This window comes from Castor canadensis, chromosome 10, assembly GCF_047511655.1.
Source record: "Castor canadensis chromosome 10, mCasCan1.hap1v2, whole genome shotgun sequence".
Classification (NCBI taxonomy): Eukaryota; Metazoa; Chordata; class Mammalia; order Rodentia; family Castoridae; genus Castor; species Castor canadensis.
The window spans coordinates 89,200,145-89,216,913 of NC_133395.1; the positions used below are offsets into that span (position 1 = coordinate 89,200,145).

At 67.4% G+C, this 16,769-nt stretch overlaps 8 non-coding genes across 8 annotated transcripts; all 8 read left to right on the forward strand.

The window, feature by feature from the left end:
- The first annotated feature begins 561 nt into the window (after positions 1-561).
- LOC141412856 (5S ribosomal RNA) lies at positions 562-680 on the forward strand. Its single transcript, XR_012437698.1, has one exon. It is a non-coding gene; the product is annotated as a 5S ribosomal RNA (ribosomal RNA).
- A 2,150-nt stretch (positions 681-2,830) lies between these two features.
- Positions 2,831-2,949, forward strand: LOC141412589 (5S ribosomal RNA). The gene has a single exon (XR_012437431.1). It is a non-coding gene; the product is annotated as a 5S ribosomal RNA (ribosomal RNA).
- A 2,149-nt stretch (positions 2,950-5,098) lies between these two features.
- Positions 5,099-5,217, forward strand: LOC141412857 (5S ribosomal RNA). The gene has a single exon (XR_012437699.1). It is a non-coding gene; the product is annotated as a 5S ribosomal RNA (ribosomal RNA).
- Positions 5,218-7,367: 2,150 nt separating this feature from the next.
- On the forward strand, positions 7,368-7,486 carry LOC141412590 (5S ribosomal RNA). The gene has a single exon (XR_012437432.1). It is a non-coding gene; the product is annotated as a 5S ribosomal RNA (ribosomal RNA).
- A 2,142-nt stretch (positions 7,487-9,628) lies between these two features.
- Positions 9,629-9,747, forward strand: LOC141412858 (5S ribosomal RNA). The gene has a single exon (XR_012437700.1). It is a non-coding gene; the product is annotated as a 5S ribosomal RNA (ribosomal RNA).
- A 2,146-nt stretch (positions 9,748-11,893) lies between these two features.
- Positions 11,894-12,012, forward strand: LOC141412977 (5S ribosomal RNA). Its single transcript, XR_012437819.1, has one exon. It is a non-coding gene; the product is annotated as a 5S ribosomal RNA (ribosomal RNA).
- A 2,139-nt stretch (positions 12,013-14,151) lies between these two features.
- LOC141412859 (5S ribosomal RNA) lies at positions 14,152-14,270 on the forward strand. Its single transcript, XR_012437701.1, has one exon. It is a non-coding gene; the product is annotated as a 5S ribosomal RNA (ribosomal RNA).
- A 2,161-nt stretch (positions 14,271-16,431) lies between these two features.
- Positions 16,432-16,550, forward strand: LOC141412747 (5S ribosomal RNA). The gene has a single exon (XR_012437589.1). It is a non-coding gene; the product is annotated as a 5S ribosomal RNA (ribosomal RNA).
- Positions 16,551-16,769: the final 219 nt, after the last annotated feature.

Sequence of the window (16,769 nt, forward strand, 5' to 3'; positions counted from 1 at the left end):
GGGGCCAGAGGTGAAGTCCTGGGCTGGAAAGCCTCACGATTCAGCCCCGCAGCCCCAGGCCCTGAGCGTGGAGGAGGGCGGAGCGGGTCGGCGAAGGGCGCGGCTGCCGTTTTCCTGATGGGCTGGAGGGGCAGTGGCGCTTTCCGGACGAAGAGGACCGGAAGGGTCCCCGAGACCTCCGCTGGGAGCCACGCACCCACCCAAGGATACGGCTCCAGGAGGCGACGGAGGAGGGCGGCTGCTTGCCCTGGCCCGAGCTGTGCCTCCCCCGCCTTGGCCACAGCAGTGAACATTCCCAGAAGAACAAGCGCCCGAGAGCACTGAGAAATTTTCCCCCGAGAAAACTTGACCCTCGTCCTGGCAGCAGGACACCTCGGGAAGAAAGCCACCCAGCGGCCACCTGGGCGAGACCGGCTGCCCGAGCAGACGCGCGGGGCCTCTGGCCGCTGGCCCCGGGCTGCCAGCCCCCACCCGGACTCCCAGCCGTGCCAGGAGAGCAGCGTGGAGACGCACGCCGGGGCCCTCGGCAGGCTCTTGGGGCTCCCGGAGGCGGCGGCTAGCGTCTACGGCCATACCACCCTGAACGCGCCCGATCTCGTCTGATCTCGGAAGCTAAGCAGGGTCGGGCCTGGTTAGTACTTGGATGCGAGACCGCCTGGGAATACCGGGTGCTGTAGGCTTTTGCTCCTCCCTCCCTCGCTGCTCCTTTTGTCTTCGGGGACTTCGCCACCACCCCCCCCACCACCACCACCCCCAGCACCACCACCACCACCACCACAACGACCCACCGTGACCACAACCCCGACCCCGTCTGGGCCACCCGCCAGACCCACGCACACCGAATCCTCACAGCTACGTCCCCGAATCCTCTCCCCCCCCACACTCTCCTGGGGCGCGCGCCCGCGACACGGGTAACCAGCGAGGTTGGTCCCAGGCCACGTTGGGGACCGCTCCCCAACTGCCCTCCAGGCGGGCGGGGAGGGACGTGCGGAAGCCATGAGAAAGTGGGTCCTGCACCCCAGCGGGCCCCACAGCGGGACGCGCCACACCTGGGCTCGCCACAAGGTGGTGCACTGGGTCCAGGGCAAGACGCCAGGGGACAGAGAAGCAGGGAGCCTCAGTCGGGTGCTGCTCCACGTCGCGCTCCGTCGCTCAACCCAAGACAGGGCAGCCAGCGCGCGACCTCTACGTGGGATCCCGCCTCCCACGGCAGAGCCTGCGGTCACAGGGACAGAGGGCGCAGGCCGCCAGAGCTCCGGATGCCAGCGGCAGCTCCCCGTCCCGCTCAAAGGGAGGGAGGGCCGCCGCTGGCGCCCAGTCGCCTGTGCCACCCTCCGGGTCTCAAAGCACTCCTCAGTCAGCTCAAGGACCGGGGCCACCTGGCCTTCGGGGTCACATGGGCTTGGGCACGACGGAAGGGACCGCTTGCCCCCGTGGAACAGACATTCTCCCCGTGGACAACCTCAGGTCCCGGGACCCTCTGCTCCGCCTTGGAAAACCCACCTTCTGCAATGTATGCCCAACGCAATCAGGCCGAGAAGATTGACCCCCTCGGCCCGGGCCCAGTGTGTGATGGGGCTCTGTGCGTGAGGGCTTGCTCTTCCCCACCTACACCAGGCACGGCATCTAACACACACACACACACACACACACACACACACAAACACCACGCAGAGACACTCAGACCACGCACGCACGCACGGGGACGCACCCTCCTCTCCCCCACCCCACACACGAGCAGCCGAAGGACAAGAGGGTATGGCTGGGGCCTGAGCCGGAACAAGCGAAGCCTTGGTTTGCGGCCCCTCGGCCAACTGCATCAGGATTTTTGTCTGGGCTCGGAGGCCAGAGGATCTCTGCCATTTGCTAGCAGGGCCAGGGATGGCAGGAGGGTGGGTACGGGGCTCAGACAGGGCCAGTTCTGCTGGCACGATCCTGTAGCACGTGGCTGCGTAGCACGGGGCCGGGTCTGAAGGAGGCCCAGCAGGGGCACAAGACCCAGCAGCGGCACAGGGAAGAGGCCCAGGGCACCCAGGAGCAGACGAGACCCGGGAGTCGTGCGTGCTTGGCGTGGCCGCGGGCCCCGTGACGCCCGAGGACTCGAGTGCTCAGCCCCGTGTAGTGGCCGCGAAGGCCTGCCTGGGAGAAACGCCCCGGGAGGCCGGCAGGAACCCGGGATCGGAAGGGATGTGGAGGGGCCCCGGGTCGGAGGAGATGGCTTTGGCTGTGTTTGGTTTTGTTTCTTCTTCCCAAGATCCCGGGTGTGAAAGGGGCCAGAGGTGAAGTCCTGGGCTGGAAAGCCTCACGATTCAGCCCCGCAGCCCCAGGCCCTGAGTGTGGAGGAGGGCGGAGCGGGTCGGCGAAGGGCGCGGCTGCCGTTTTCCTGATGGGCTGGAGGGGCAGTGGCGCTTTCCGGACGAAGAGGACCGGAAGGGTCCCCGAGACCTCCGCTGGGAGCCACGCACCCACCCAAGGATACGGCTCCAGGAGGCGACGGAGGAGGGCGGCTGCTTGCCCTGGCCCGAGCTGTGCGTCCCCCGCCTTGGCCACAGCAGTGGACATTCCCAGAAGAACAAGCGCCCGAGAGCACTGAGAAATTTTCCCCCGAGAAAACTTGACCCTCGTCCTGGCAGCAGGACACCTCGGGAAGAAAGCCACCCAGCGGCCACCTGGGCGAGACCGGCTGCCCGAGCAGGCGCGCGGGGCCTCTGGCCGCTGGCCCCGGGCTGCCAGCCCCCACCCGGACTCCCAGCCGTGCCAGGAGAGCAGCGTGGAGACGCACGCCGGGGCCCTCGGCAGGCTCTTGGGGCTCCCGGAGGCGGCGGCTAGCGTCTACGGCCATACCACCCTGAACGCGCCTGATCTCGTCTGATCTCGGAAGCTAAGCAGGGTCGGGCCTGGTTAGTACTTGGATGGGAGACCGCCTGGGAATACCGGGTGCTGTAGGCTTTTGCTCCTCCCTCCCTCGCTGCTCCTTTTGTCTTCGGGGACTTCGCCACCACCCCCCCACCACCACCACCACCCCCAGCACCACCACCACCACCACCACAACGACCCACCGTGACCACGACCCCGACCCCGTCCGGGCCACCCGCCAGACCCACGCACACCGAATCCTCACAGCTACTTCCCCGAATCCTCTCCCCTCCCCACACTCTCCTGGGGCGCACGCCCACGACATGGGTCACCAGCGAGGTTGGTCCCAGGCCACGTAGGGGACCGCTCCCCAACTGCCCTCCAGGCGGGCGGGGAGGGACGTGCGGAAGCCATGAGAAAGTGGGTCCTGCAACCCAGCGGGCCCCACAGCGGGACGCGCCACACCTGGGCATGCCACAAGGTGGTGCACTGGGTCCAGGGCAAGACGCCAGGGGACAGAGAAGCAGGGAGCCTCAGTCGGGTGCTGCTCCACGTCGCGCTCCGTCGCTCAACCCAAGACAGGGCAGCCAGCGCGCGACCTCTACGTGGGATCCCGCCTCCCACGGCAGAGCCTGCGGTCACAGGGACAGAGGGCGCAGGCCGCCAGAGCTCCGGATGCCAGCGGCAGCTCCCCGTCCCGCTCAAAGGGAGGGAGGGCCGCCGCTGTCGCCCAGTCGCCTGTGCCACCCTCCGGGTCTCAAAGCACTCCTCAGTCAGCTCAAGGACCGGGGCCACCTGGCCTTCGGGGTCACATGGGCTTGGGCACGACGGAAGGGACCGCTTGCCCCCGTGGAACAGACATTCTCCCCGTGGACAACCTCAGGTCCCGGGACCCTCTGCTCCGCCTTGGAAAACCCACCTTCTGCAATGTATGCCCAACGCAATCAGGCCGAGAAGATTGACCCCCTCGGCCCGGGCCCAGTGTGTGATGGGGCTCTGTGCGTGAGGGCTTGCTCTTCCCCACCTACACCAGGCACGGCATCTAACACACACACACACACACACACACACACAAACACCACGCAGAGACACCCAGACCACGCACGCACGCACGGGGACGCACCCTCCTCTCCCCCACCCCACACACGAGCAGCCGAAGGACAAGAGGGTATGGCTGGGGCCTGAGCCGGAACAAGCGAAGCCTTGGTTTGCGGCCCCTCGGCCAACTGCATCAGGATTTTTGTCTGGGCTCGGAGGCCAGAGGATCTCTGCCATTTGCTAGCAGGGCCAGGGATGGCAGGAGGGTGGGTACGGGGCTCAGCCAGGGCCAGTTCTGCTGGCACGATCCTGTAGCACGTGGCCGCGTAGCATGGGGCCGGGTCTGAAGGAGGCCAAGCAGGGGCACAAGACCCAGCAGCGGCACAGGGAAGAGGCCCAGGGCACCCAGGAGCAGACGAGACCCGGGAGTCGTGCGTGCTTGGCGTGGCCGCGGGCCCCGTGACGCCCGAGGACTCGAGTGCTCAGCCCCGTGTAGTGGCCGCGAATGCCTGCCTGGGAGAAACGCCCGGGGATGCCGGCAGGAACGCGGGATCGGAAGGGATGTGGAGGGGCCCCGGGTCGGAGGAGATGGCTTTGGCTGTGTTTGGTTTTGTTTCTTCTTAACAAGATCCCGGGTGTGAAAGGGGCCAGAGGTGAAGTCCTGGGCTGGAAAGCCTCACGATTCAGCCCCGCAGCCCCAGGCCCTGAGGGTGGAGGAGGGCGGAGCGGGTCGGCGAAGGGCGCGGCTGCCGTTTTCCTGATGGGCTGGAGGGGCAGTGGCGCTTTCCGGACGAAGAGGACCGGAAGGGTCCCCGAGACCTCCGCTGGGAGCCACGCACCCACCCAAGGATACGGCTCCAGGAGGCGACGGAGGAGGGCGGCTGCTTGCCCTGGCCCGAGCTGTGCCTCCCCCGCCTTGGCCACAGCAGTGAACATTCCCAGAAGAACAAGCGCCCGAGAGCACTGAGAAATTTTCCCCCGAGAAAACTTGACCCTCGTCCTGGCAGCAGGACACCTCGGGAAGAAAGCCACCCAGCGGCCACCTGGGCGAGACCGGCTGCCCGAGCAGACGCGCGGGGCCTCTGGCCGCTGGCCCCGGGCTGCCAGCCCCCACCCGGACTCCCAGCCGTGCCAGGAGAGCAGCGTGGAGACGCACGCCGGGGCCCTCGGCAGGCTCTTGGGGCTCCCGGAGGCGGCGGCTAGCGTCTACGGCCATACCACCCTGAACGCGCCCGATCTCGTCTGATCTCGGAAGCTAAGCAGGGTCGGGCCTGGTTAGTACTTGGATGCGAGACCGCCTGGGAATACCGGGTGCTGTAGGCTTTTGCTCCTCCCTCCCTCGCTGCTCCTTTTGTCTTCGGGGACTTCGCCACCACCCCCCCCACCACCACCACCCCCAGCACCACCACCACCACCACCACAACGACCCACCGTGACCACAACCCCGACCCCGTCTGGGCCACCCGCCAGACCCACGCACACCGAATCCTCACAGCTACGTCCCCGAATCCTCTCCCCCCCCACACTCTCCTGGGGCGCGCGCCCGCGACACGGGTAACCAGCGAGGTTGGTCCCAGGCCACGTTGGGGACCGCTCCCCAACTGCCCTCCAGGCGGGCGGGGAGGGACGTGCGGAAGCCATGAGAAAGTGGGTCCTGCACCCCTGCGGGCCCCACAGCGGGACGCGCCACACCTGGGCTCGCCACAAGGTGGTGCACTGGGTCCAGGGCAAGACGCCAGGGGACAGAGAAGCAGGGAGCCTCAGTCGGGTGCTGCTCCACGTCGCGCTCCGTCGCTCAACCCAAGACAGGGCAGCCAGCGCGCGACCTCTACGTGGGATCCCGCCTCCCACGGCAGAGCCTGCGGTCACAGGGACAGAGGGCGCAGGCCGCCAGAGCTCCGGATGCCAGCGGCAGCTCCCCGTCCCGCTCAAAGGGAGGGAGGGCCGCCGCTGGCGCCCAGTCGCCTGTGCCACCCTCCGGGTCTCAAAGCACTCCTCAGTCAGCTCAAGGACCGGGGCCACCTGGCCTTCGGGGTCACATGGGCTTGGGCACGACGGAAGGGACCGCTTGCCCCCGTGGAACAGACATTCTCCCCGTGGACAACCTCAGGTCCCGGGACCCTCTGCTCCGCCTTGGAAAACCCACCTTCTGCAATGTATGCCCAATGCAATCAGGCCGAGAAGATTGACCCCCTCGGCCCGGGCCCAGTGTGTGATGGGGCTCTGTGCGTGAGGGCTTGCTCTTCCCCACCTACACCAGGCACGGCATCTAACACACACACACACACACACACACACACACACAAACACCACGCAGAGACACTCAGACCACGCACGCACGCACGGGGACGCACCCTCCTCTCCCCCACCCCACACACGAGCAGCCGAAGGACAAGAGGGTATGGCTGGGGCCTGAGCCGGAACAAGCGAAGCCTTGGTTTGCGGCCCCTCGGCCAACTGCATCAGGATTTTTGTCTGGGCTCGGAGGCCAGAGGATCTCTGCCATTTGCTAGCAGGGCCAGGGATGGCAGGAGGGTGGGTACGGGGCTCAGACAGGGCCAGTTCTGCTGGCACGATCCTGTAGCACGTGGCCGCGTAGCACGGGGCCGGGTCTGAAGGAGGCCAAGCAGGGGCACAAGACCCAGCAGCGGCACAGGGAAGAGGCCCAGGGCACCCAGGAGCAGACGAGACCCGGGAGTCGTGCGTGCTTGGCGTGGCCGCGGGCCCCGTGACGCCCGAGGACTCGAGTGCTCAGCCCCGTGTAGTGGCCGCGAAGGCCTGCCTGGGAGAAACGCCCCGGGAGGCCGGCAGGAACCCGGGATCGGAAGGGATGTGGAGGGGCCCCGGGTCGGAGGAGATGGCTTTGGCTGTGTTTGGTTTTGTTTCTTCTTCCCAAGATCCCGGGTGTGAAAGGGGCCAGAGGTGAAGTCCTGGGCTGGAAAGCCTCACGATTCAGCCCCGCAGCCCCAGGCCCTGAGTGTGGAGGAGGGCGGAGCGGGTCGGCGAAGGGCGCGGCTGCCGTTTTCCTGATGGGCTGGAGGGGCAGTGGCGCTTTCCGGACGAAGAGGACCGGAAGGGTCCCCGAGACCTCCGCTGGGAGCCACGCACCCACCCAAGGATACGGCTCCAGGAGGCGACGGAGGAGGGCGGCTGCTTGCCCTGGCCCGAGCTGTGCGTCCCCCGCCTTGGCCACAGCAGTGGACATTCCCAGAAGAACAAGCGCCCGAGAGCACTGAGAAATTTTCCCCCGAGAAAACTTGACCCTCGTCCTGGCAGCAGGACACCTCGGGAAGAAAGCCACCCAGCGGCCACCTGGGCGAGACCGGCTGCCCGAGCAGGCGCGCGGGGCCTCTGGCCGCTGGCCCCGGGCTGCCAGCCCCCACCCGGACTCCCAGCCGTGCCAGGAGAGCAGCGTGGAGACGCACGCCGGGGCCCTCGGCAGGCTCTTGGGGCTCCCGGAGGCGGCGGCTAGCGTCTACGGCCATACCACCCTGAACGCGCCTGATCTCGTCTGATCTCGGAAGCTAAGCAGGGTCGGGCCTGGTTAGTACTTGGATGGGAGACCGCCTGGGAATACCGGGTGCTGTAGGCTTTTGCTCCTCCCTCCCTCGCTGCTCCTTTTGTCTTCGGGGACTTCGCCACCACCCCCCCACCACCACCACCACCCCCAGCACCACCACCACCACCACCACAACGACCCACCGTGACCACGACCCCGACCCCGTCCGGGCCACCCGCCAGACCCACGCACACCGAATCCTCACAGCTACGTCCCCGAATCCTCTCCCCTCCCCACACTCTCCTGGGGCGCGCGCCCGCGACACGGGTCACCAGCGAGGTTGGTCCCAGGCCACGTTTGGGACCGCTCCCCAACTGCCCTCCAGGCGGGCGGGGAGGGACGTGCGGAAGCCATGAGAAAGTGGGTCCTGCACCCCAGCGGGCCCCACAGCGGGACGCGCCACACCTGGGCTCGCCACAAGGTGGTGCACTGGGTCCAGGGCAAGACGCCAGGGGACAGAGAAGCAGGGAGCCTCAGTCGGGTGCTGCTCCACGTCGCGCTCCGTCGCTCAACCCAAGACAGGGCAGCCAGCGCGCGACCTCTACGTGGGATCCCGCCTCCCACGGCAGAGCCTGCGGTCACAGGGACAGAGGGCGCAGGCCGCCAGAGCTCCGGATGCCAGCGGCAGCTCCCCGTCCCGCTCAAAGGGAGGGAGGGCTGCCGCTGGCGCCCAGTCGCCTGTGCCACCCTCCGGGTCTCAAAGCACTCCTCAGTCAGCTCAAGGACCGGGGCCACCTGGCCTTCGGGGTCACATGGGCTTGGGCACGACGGAAGGGACCGCTTGCCCCCGTGGAACAGACATTCTCCCCGTGGACAACCTCAGGTGCCGGGACCCTCTGCTCCGCCTTGGAAAACCCACCTTCTGCAATGTATGCCCAACGCAATCAGGCCGAGCAGATTGACCCCCTCGCCCGGCCCCATTGTGTGATGGGGCTCTGTGCGTGAGGGCTTGCTCTTCCCCACCTACACCAGGCACGGCATCTAACACACACACACACACACACACACACACCAGGCAGAGACACCCAGACCACGCACGAACGCACGGGGATGCACCCTCCTCTCCCCCACCCCACACACGAGCAGCCGAAGGACAAGAGGGTATGGCTGGGGCCTGAGCGGGAACAAGCGAAGCCTTGGTTTGCGGCCCCTCGGCCAACTGCATCAGGATTTTTGTCTGGGCTCGGAGGCCAGAGGATCTCTGCCATTTGCTAGCAGGGCCAGGGATGGCAGGAGGGTGGGTACGGGGCTCAGCCAGGGCCAGTTCTGCTGGCACGATCCTGTAGCACGTGGCCGCGTAGCACGGGGCCGGGTCTGAAGGAGGCCAAGCAGGGGCACAAGACCCAGCAGCGGCACAGGGAAGAGGCCCAGGGCACCCAGGAGCAGACGAGAACCGGGAGTCGTGCGTGCTTGGCGTGGCCACCGGCCCCGTGATGCCCGAGGACTCGAGTGCTCAGCCCCGTGTAGTGGCCGCGAAGGCCTGCCTGGGAGAAACGCCCGGGGAGGCCGGCAGGAACCCGGGATCGGAAGGGATGTGGAGGGGCCCCGGGTCGGAGGAGATGGCTTTGGCTGTGTTTATTTTTGTTTCTTCTTCCCAAGATCCCGGGTGTGAAAGGGGCCAGAGGTGAAGTCCTGGGCTGGAAAGCCTCACGATTCAGCCCCGCAGCCCCAGGCCCTGAGTGTGGAGGAGGGCGGAGCGGGTCGGCGAAGGGCGCGGCTGCCGTTTTCCTGATGGGCTGGAGGGGCAGTGGCGCTTTCCGGACGAAGAGGACCGGAAGGGTCCCCGAGACCTCCGCTGGGAGCCACGCACCCACCGAAGGATACGGCTCCAGGAGGCGACGGAGGAGGGTGGCTGCTTGCCCTGGCCCGAGCTGTGCGTCCCCCGCCTTGGCCACAGCAGTGAACATTCCCAGAAGAACAAGCGCCCGAGAGCACTGAGAAATTTTCCCCCGAGAAAACTTGACCCTCGTCCTGGCAGCAGGACACCTCGGGAAGAAAGCCACCCAGCGGCCACCTGGGCGAGACCGGCTGCCCGAGCAGGCGCGCGGGGCCTCTGGCCGCTGGCCCCGGGCTGCCAGCCCCCACCCGGACTCCCAGCCGTGCCAGGAGAGCAGCGTGGAGACGCACGCCGGGGCCCTCGGCAGGCTCTTGGGGCTCCCGCAGGCGGCGGCTAGCGTCTACGGCCATACCACCCTGAACGCGCCCGATCTCGTCTGATCTCGGAAGCTAAGCAGGGTCGGGCCTGGTTAGTACTTGGATGCGAGACCGCCTGGGAATACCGGGTGCTGTAGGCTTTTGCTCCTCCCTCCCTCGCTGCTCCTTTTGTCTTCGGGGACTTCGCCACCACCCCCCCCACCACCACCACCCCCAGCACCACCACCACCACCACCACAACGACCCACCGTGACCACAACCCCGACCCCGTCCGGGCCACCCGCCAGACCCACGCACACCGAATCCTCACAGCTACGGCCCCGAATCCTCTCCCCCCCCACACTCTCCTGGGGCGCGCGCCCGCGACACGGGTAACCAGCGAGGTTGGTCCCAGGCCACGTTGGGGACCGCTCCCCAACTGCCCTCCAGGCGGGCGGGGAGTGACGTGCGGAAGCCATGAGAAAGTGGGTCCTGCACCCCTGCGGGCCCCACAGCGGGACGCGCCACACCTGGGCTCGCCACAAGGTGGTGCACTGGGTCCAGGGCAAGACGCCAGGGGACAGAGAAGCAGGGAGCCTCAGTCGGGTGCTGCTCCACGTCGCGCTCCGTCGCTCAACCCAAGACAGGGCAGCCAGCGCGCGACCTCTACGTGGGATCCCGCCTCCCACGGCAGAGCCTGCGGTCACAGGGACAGAGGGCGCAGGCCGCCAGAGCTCCGGATGCCAGCGGCAGCTCCCCGTCCCGCTCAAAGGGAGGGAGGGCCGCCGCTGTCGCCCAGTCGCCTGTGCCACCCTCCGGGTCTCAAAGCACTCCTCAGTCAGCTCAAGGACTGGGGCCACCTGGCCTTCGGGGTCACATGGGCTTGGGCACGACGGAAGGGACCGCTTGCCCCCGTGGAACAGACATTCTCCCCGTGGACAACCTCAGGTCCCGGGACCCTCTGCTCCGCCTTGGAAAACCCACCTTCTGCAATGTATGCCCAACGCAATCAGGCCGAGAAGATTGACCCCCTCGGCCCGGGCCCAGTGTGTGATGGGGCTCTGTGCGTGAGGGCTTGCTCTTCCCCACCTACACCAGGCACGGCATCTAACACACACACACACACACACACACACACAAACACCACGCAGAGACACCCAGACCACGCACGCACGCACGGGGACGCACCCTCCTCTCCCCCACCCCACACACGAGCAGCCGAAGGACAAGAGGGTATGGCTGGGGCCTGAGCCGGAACAAGCGAAGCCTTGGTTTGCGGCCCCTCGGCCAACTGCATCAGGATTTTTGTCTGGGCTCGGAGGCCAGAGGATCTCTGCCATTTGCTAGCAGGGCCAGGGATGGCAGGAGGGTGGGTACGGGGCTCAGCCAGGGACAGTTCTGCTGGCACGATCCTGTAGCACGTGGCCGCGTAGCATGGGGCCGGGTCTGAAGGAGGCCAAGCAGGGGCACAAGACCCAGCAGCGGCACAGGGAAGAGGCCCAGGGCACCCAGGTGCAGACGAGACCCGGGAGTCGTGCGTGCTTGGCGTGGCCGCGGGCCCCGTGACGCCCGAGGACTCGAGTGCTCAGCCCCGTGTAGTGGCCGCGAATGCCTGCCTGGGAGAAACGCCCGGGGATGCCGGCAGGAACGCGGGATCGGAAGGGATGTGGAGGGGCCCCGGGTCGGAGGAGATGGCTTTGGCTGTGTTTGGTTTTGTTTCTTCTTAACAAGATCCCGGGTGTGAAAGGGGCCAGAGGTGAAGTCCTGGGCTGGAAAGCCTCACGATTCAGCCCCGCAGCCCCAGGCCCTGAGCGTGGAGGAGGGCGGAGCGGGTCGGCGAAGGGCGCGGCTGCCGTTTTCCTGATGGGCTGGAGGGGCAGTGGCGCTTTCCGGACGAAGAGGACCGGAAGGGTCCCCGAGACCTCCGCTGGGAGCCACGCACCCACCCAAGGATACGGCTCCAGGAGGCGACGGAGGAGGGCGGCTGCTTGCCCTTGCCCGAGCTGTGCCTCCCCCGCCTTGGCCACAGCAGTGAACATTCCCAGAAGAACAAGCGCCCGAGAGCACTGAGAAATTTTCCCCCGAGAAAACTTGACCCTCGTCCTGGCAGCAGGACACCTCGGGAAGAAAGCCACCCAGCGGCCACCTGGGCGAGACCGGCTGCCCGAGCAGACGCGCGGGGCCTCTGGCCGCTGGCCCCGGGCTGCCAGCCCCCACCCGGACTCCCAGCCGTGCCAGGAGAGCAGCGTGGAGACGCACGCCGGGGCCCTCGGCAGGCTCTTGGGGCTCCCGGAGGCGGCGGCTAGCGTCTACGGCCATACCACCCTGAACGCGCCCGATCTCGTCTGATCTCGGAAGCTAAGCAGGGTCGGGCCTGGTTAGTACTTGGATGCGAGACCGCCTGGGAATACTGGGTGCTGTAGGCTTTTGCTCCTCCCTCCCTCGCTGCTCCTTTTGTCTTCGGGGACTTCGCCACCACCCCCCCCACCACCACCACCCCCAGCACCACCACCACCACCACCACAACGACCCACCGTGACCACAACCCCGACCCCGTCTGGGCCACCCGCCAGACCCACGCACACCGAATCCTCACAGCTACGTCCCCGAATCCTCTCCCCCCCCACACTCTCCTGGGGCGCGCGCCCGCGACACGGGTAACCAGCGAGGTTGGTCCCAGGCCACGTTGGGGACCGCTCCCCAACTGCCCTCCAGGCGGGCGGGGAGGGACGTGCGGAAGCCATGAGAAAGTGGGTCCTGCACCCCAGCGGGCCCCACAGCGGGACGCGCCACACCTGGGCTCGCCACAAGGTGGTGCACTGGGTCCAGGGCAAGACGCCAGGGGACAGAGAAGCAGGGAGCCTCAGTCGGGTGCTGCTCCACGTCGCGCTCCGTCGCTCAACCCAAGACAGGGCAGCCAGCGCGCGACCTCTACGTGGGATCCCGCCTCCCACGGCAGAGCCTGCGGTCACAGGGACAGAGGGCGCAGGCCGCCAGAGCTCCGGATGCCAGAGGCAGCTCCCCGTCCCGCTCAAAGGGAGGGAGGGCCGCCGCTGGCGCCCAGTCGCCTGTGCCACCCTCCGGGTCTCAAAGCACTCCTCAGTCAGCTCAAGGACCGGGGCCACCTGGCCTTCGGGGTCACATGGGCTTGGGCACGACGGAAGGGACCGCTTGCCCCCGTGGAACAGACATTCTCCCCGTGGACAACCTCAGGTGCCGGGACCCTCTGCTCCGCCTTGGAAAACCCACCTTCTGCAATGTATGCCCAACGCAATCAGGCCGAGCAGATTGACCCCCTCGCCCGGCCCCAGTGTGTGATGGGGCTCTGTGCGTGAGGGCTTGCTCTTCCCCACCTACACCAGGCACGGCATCTAACACACACACACACACACACACACACACCACGCAGAGACACCCAGACCACGCACGCACGCACGGGGATGCACCCTCCTCTCCCCCACCCCACACACGAGCAGCCGAAGGACAAGAGGGTATGGCTGGGGCCTGAGCGGGAACAAGCGAAGCCTTGGTTTGCGGCCCCTCGGCCAACTGCATCAGGATTTTTGTCTGGGCTCGGAGGCCAGAGGATCTCTGCCATTTGCTAGCAGGGCCAGGGATGGCAGGAGGGTGGGTACGGGGCTCAGCCAGGGCCAGTTCTGCTGGCACGATCCTGTAGCACGTGGCCACGTAGCACGGGGCCGGGTCTGAAGGAGGCCAAGCAGGGGCACAAGACCCAGCAGCGGCACAGGGAAGAGGCCCAGGGCACCCAGGAGCAGACGAGACCCGGGAGTCGTGCGTGCTTGGCGTGGCCGCGGGCCCCGTGACGCCCGAGGACTCGAGTGCTCAGCCCCGTGTAGTGGCCGCGAAGGCCTGCCTGGGAGAAACGCCCCGGGAGGCCGGCAGGAACCCGGGATCGGAAGGGATGTGGAGGGGCCCCGGGTCGGAGGAGATGGCTTTGGCTGTGTTTGGTTTTGTTTCTTCTTAACAAGATCCCGGGTGTGAAAGGGGCCAGAGGTGAAGTCCTGGGCTGGAAAGCCTCACGATTCAGCCCCGCAGCCCCAGGCCCTGAGCGTGGAGGAGGGCGGAGCGGGTCGGCGAAGGGCGCGGCTGCCGTTTTCCTGATGGGCTGGAGGGGCAGTGGCGCTTTCCGGACGAAGAGGACCGGAAGGGTCCCCGAGACCTCCGCTGGGAGCCACGCACCCACCCAAGGATACGGCTCCAGGAGGCGACGGAGGAGGGCGGCTGCTTGCCCTGGCCCGAGCTGTGCGTCCCCCGCCTTGGCCACAGCAGTGAACATTCCCAGAAGAACAAGCGCCCGAGAGCACTGAGAAATTTTCCCCCGAGAAAACTTGACCCTCGTCCTGGCAGCAGGACACCTCGGGAAGAAAGCCACCCAGCGGCCACCTGGGCGAGACCGGCTGCCCGAGCAGACGCGCGGGTCCTCTGGCCGCTGGCCCCGGGCTGCCAGCCCCCACCCGGACTCCCAGCCGTGCCAGGAGAGCAGCGTGGAGACGCACGCCGGGGCCCTCGGCAGGCTCTTGGGGCTCCCGGAGGCGGCGGCTAGCGTCTACGGCCATACCACCCTGAACGCGCCCGATCTCGTCTGATCTCGGAAGCTAAGCAGGGTCGGGCCTGGTTAGTACTTGGATGCGAGACCGCCTGGGAATACCGGGTGCTGTAGGCTTTTGCTCCTCCCTCCCTCGCTGCTCCTTTTGTCTTCGGGGACTTCGCCACCACCCCCCCCACCACCACCACCACCCCCAGCACCACCACCACCACCACCACCACAACGACCCACCGTGACCACGACCCCGACCCCGTCCGGGCCACCCGCCAGACCCACTCACACCGAATCCTCACAGCTACGTCCCCGAATCCTCTCCCCTCCCCACACTCTCCTGGGGCGCGCGCCCGCGACACGGGTCACCAGCGAGGTTGGTCCCAGGCCACGTTGGGGACCGCTCCCCAACTGCCCTCCAGGCGGGCGGGGAGGGACGTGCGGAAGCCATGAGAAAGTGGGTCCTGCACCCCAGCGGGCCCCACAGCGGGACGCGCCACACCTGGGCTCGCCACAAGGTGGTGCACTGGGTCCAGGGCAAGACGCCAGGGGACAGAGAAGCAGGGAGCCTCAGTCGGGTGCTGCTCCACGTCGCGCTCCGTCGCTCAACTCAAGACAGGGCAGCCAGCGCGCGACCTCTACGTGGGATCCCGCCTCCCACGGCTGAGCCTGCGGTCACAGGGACAGAGGGCGCAGGCCGCCAGAGCTCCGGATGCCAGCGGCAGCTCCCCGTCCCGATCAAAGGGAGGGAGGGCCGCCGCTGGCGCCCAGTCGCCTGTGCCACCCTCCGGGTCTCAAAGCACTCCTCAGTCAGCTCAAGGACCGGGGCCACCTGGCCTTCGGGGTCACATGGGCTTGGGCACGACGGAAGGGACCGCTTGCCCCCGTGGAACAGACATTCTCCCCGTGGACAACCTCAGGTGCCGGGACCCTCTGCTCCGCCTTGGAAAACCCACCTTCTGCAATGTATGCCCAACGCAATCAGGCCGAGCAGATTGACCCCCTCGGCCCGGCCCCAGTGTGTGATGGGGCTCTGTGCGTGAGGGCTTGCTCTTCCCCACCTACACCAGGCACGGCATCTAACACACACACACACACACACACGCACACACACACACACACACCACGCAGAGACACCCAGACCACGCACGCACGCACGGGGACGCACCCTCCTCTCCCCCACCCCACACACGAGCAGCCGAAGGACAAGAGGGTATGGCTGGGGCCTGAGCGGGAACAAGCGAAGCCTTGGTTTGCGGCCCCTCGGCCAACTGCATCAGGATTTTTGTCTGGGCTCGGAGGCCAGAGGATCTCTGCCATTTGCTAGCAGGGCCAGGGATGGCAGGAGGGTGGGTACGGGGCTCAGCCAGGGACAGTTCTGCTGGAACGATCCTGTAGCACGTGGCCGCGTAGCACGGGGTCGGGTCTGAAGGAGGCCAAGCAGGGGCACAAGACCCAGCAGCGGCACAGGGAAGAGGCCCAGGGCACCCAGGAGCAGACGAGACCCGGGAGTCGTGCGTGCTTGGCGTGGCCGCGGGCCCAGTTACGCCCGAGGACTCGAGTGCTCAGCCCCGTGTAGTGGCCGCGAAGGCCTGCCTGGGAGAAACGCCCCGGGAGGCCGGCAGGAACCCGGGATCGGAAGGGATGTGGAGGGGCCCCGGGTCGGAGGAGATGGCTTTGGCTGTGTTTGGTTTTGTTTCTTCTTCCCAAGATCCCGGGTGTGAAAGGGGCCAGAGGTGAAGTCCTGGGCTGGAAAGCCTCACGATTCAGCCCCGCAGCCCCAGGCCCTGAGTGTGGAGGAGGGAGGAGCGGGTCGGCGAAGGGCGCGGCTGCCGTTTTCCTGATGGGCTGGAGGGGCAGTGGCGCTTTCCGGACGAAGAGGGCCGGAAGGGTCCCCGAGACCTCCGCTGGGAGCCACGCACCCACCCAAGGATACGGCTCCAGGAGGCGACGGAGGAGGGCGGCTGCTTGCCCTGGCCCGAGCTGTGCGTCCCCCGCCTTGGCCACAGCAGTGGACATTCCCAGAAGAACAAGCGCCCGAGAGCACTGAGAAATTTTCCCCCGAGAAAACTTGACCCTCGTCCTGGCAGCAGGACACCTCGGGAAGAAAGCCACCCAGCGGCCACCTGGGCGAGACCGGCTGCCCGAGCAGGCGCGCGGGGCCTCTGGCCGCTGGCCCCGGGCTGCCAGCCCCCACCCGGACTCCCAGCCGTGCCAGCAGAGCAGCGTGGAGACGCACGCCGGGGCCCTCGGCAGGCTCTTGGGGCTCCCGGAGGCGGCGGCTAGCGTCTACGGCCATACCACCCTGAACGCGCCCGATCTGGTCTGATCTCGGAAGCTAAGCAGGGTCGGGCCTGGTTAGTACTTGGATGGGAGACCGCCTGGGAATACCGGGTGCTGTAGGCTTTTGCTCCTCCCTCCCTCGCTGCTCCTTTTGTCTTCGGGGACTTCGCCACCACCCCCCCCCCCACCACCACCCCCAGCACCACAACCACCACCACCACCACAACGACCCACCGTGACCACGACCCCGACCCCGTCCGGGCCACCCGCCAGACCCACGCACACCGAATCCTCACAGCTACGTCCCCGAATCCTCTCCCCTCCCCACACTCTCCTGGGGCG